At 34.4% G+C, this 2,024-nt stretch overlaps 1 non-coding gene across 1 annotated transcript; it reads right to left on the reverse strand.

Moving 5' to 3' along the window:
- Nucleotides 1-1,740: 1,740 nt before the first annotated feature.
- On the reverse strand, nucleotides 1,741-1,811 carry Smp_tRNA_02380_Pseudo_TTG.1.1. The gene has a single exon. It is a non-coding gene (tRNA).
- Nucleotides 1,812-2,024: the final 213 nt, after the last annotated feature.

Consider the following 2,024-nt stretch of genomic DNA (forward strand, 5'->3'; position numbering starts at 1 on the left):
ATTACTTAACTAAATTCTAAAATCTCTAAAAAGTGACCAACGGGGGAGCAAAACTGTATCAATAGAGAATTAGTAACTACTGGGTTGATGAGATCGGAGACGATGAAGAAAATGACAATAATAGTAATAATGAAAAAAATTAACGGGACAATGAGACGATATCAAGTATTAAAATGGATTGCAGTAGAGACAATAAACTTCTAAACTATGAATAGTATAGGTAATATAGAGTGTACAAGTGTTTTTCGAAACAAAGAAAGGAAACACCCCACTGAACGCATATTCTCATTTAGTGCATGTGTCTTTATGGAATATAAAGAAATTGTTGAATAGGAATTCTATAGTACGTTTTCTCTCGCAATGGAAAGATATATTTTGATTGATAAACGTCTACATGAAATGAATGTAGCTTTATTATTTATTTTTAATAATTGAATTCATGAGTCGATTTAAGATAGACCACCATAGGATATCTGGAAGCAATGGACGCCTGCTTTGTTCTAGTATGGAACAGTTCAGCAGTGTTCATCCACGATTAAACTATTAAACATAGTAAGTTTTGCTTCAAATACGAACGATGGTACACCTAGCTGACACAGCTCAAGTCGATCAAAAAAACCCATCCTGGATTTCACTGGTGGCCACAAACCTATATATTCTATAGTAAACATATAATAGGATGACTCTGTCGGAGAAATTCTCACAGGATCAACGTAAACCAACGCAAACTCATCAAAATTCATTCGGGATATCAATAATGGAATAATTTAAAGACGTTAAGAAAATAAATTGTCGATGGTAAACAATGCTACTCAATGGATGATGTATAGTCGAGTTTATTGTAGACTTTTGAATGATTCGACGTCACCAACAAAGCTACTAGCTAGAATAATATCTCTTTCCTAAGCTAAAATAATATACTCGTATACAAATTATTAACAGTAAAATAACATTACTAGATGTCATAAACGGTTAGACACTATCAGTCTTATAAGTCACTTTTTAGCCAATGAATTATGTCTTAACTGTTTAGCTTAAATCTTACGCGTTATGTAATATACATATTGAAAAACGGTATTATTGTGTAAGAATTCTATTAACAAATAATATTCCATAATATTGCATAAATTTTGTTATATCCTCATGCCACGGTTAATATATCACATGGTACGATTGCCAACTAGAATACTGACTGATTGATCAGACTAATGACGCATAAACTAGTACGAGAATTCCAGAGTCAATTCTGATTTCTTATTGGTCCACCGAGATAGTAGCATCTCGTCTAACCCAGCCGGTTCAGTCCAGAACATTAATATCAGCCTCCACTATGTGAATCATGTATTTTAGACATAATTGATTTATATACAAGCAGATCAGACCACATCGCACCATTAAATAGAAAATAAGAATTATACAAGATCAAGCCAAAAAGTGGCTGTGATTGTGAGAGACGGTTAGTAATAAAGTGGGAATATCTTAAGAATAATAAATCATAAAACAGTAGTTAGTAGGTCAAATAAAAGCTTATGATAAATGGAACATGAATATACATATAATATAGTTACTTAATAGTTATATAATAAGAATATATATGATAGTAGGGGGTTGTTTGTAGAGATTTTAGTAATTTTTATACATAGAAAGCAGAGATGGATAGTGGCTAGCAGTGGAATCCAGGACGCAAGTTTCGTTCTATTTGGGACTCGTCAGCCGGATGTACCTGCATCTCAGAGTTGATGTTCACTCTGGGACTCGAACCCAGTACCCTCGCTTCAAACGCCATCGCTTTATCCACTCGACCACTGAATCCTGATAACCACTTGCTTGTTCAATGGGGTGAAGTTTAAATTCATTTAGTATTGTTAGTTTGAATCTTCCCCTCGATGTGTTATATACATAGTTGAAATCATGAGTCAATTGAAGCTAGAACACCATGGAAAACCTGGAATTACTGGATGGCCGTATCGTCTTATTCCGGGACTCCTGAGCAGTGCGCATCCACGATTCCGCCTCGTGAGATT

The sequence above is a fragment of the Schistosoma mansoni genome, chromosome 7, assembly GCF_000237925.1.
Source record: "Schistosoma mansoni strain Puerto Rico chromosome 7, complete genome".
NCBI lineage: Eukaryota > Metazoa > Platyhelminthes > Trematoda > Strigeidida > Schistosomatidae > Schistosoma > Schistosoma mansoni.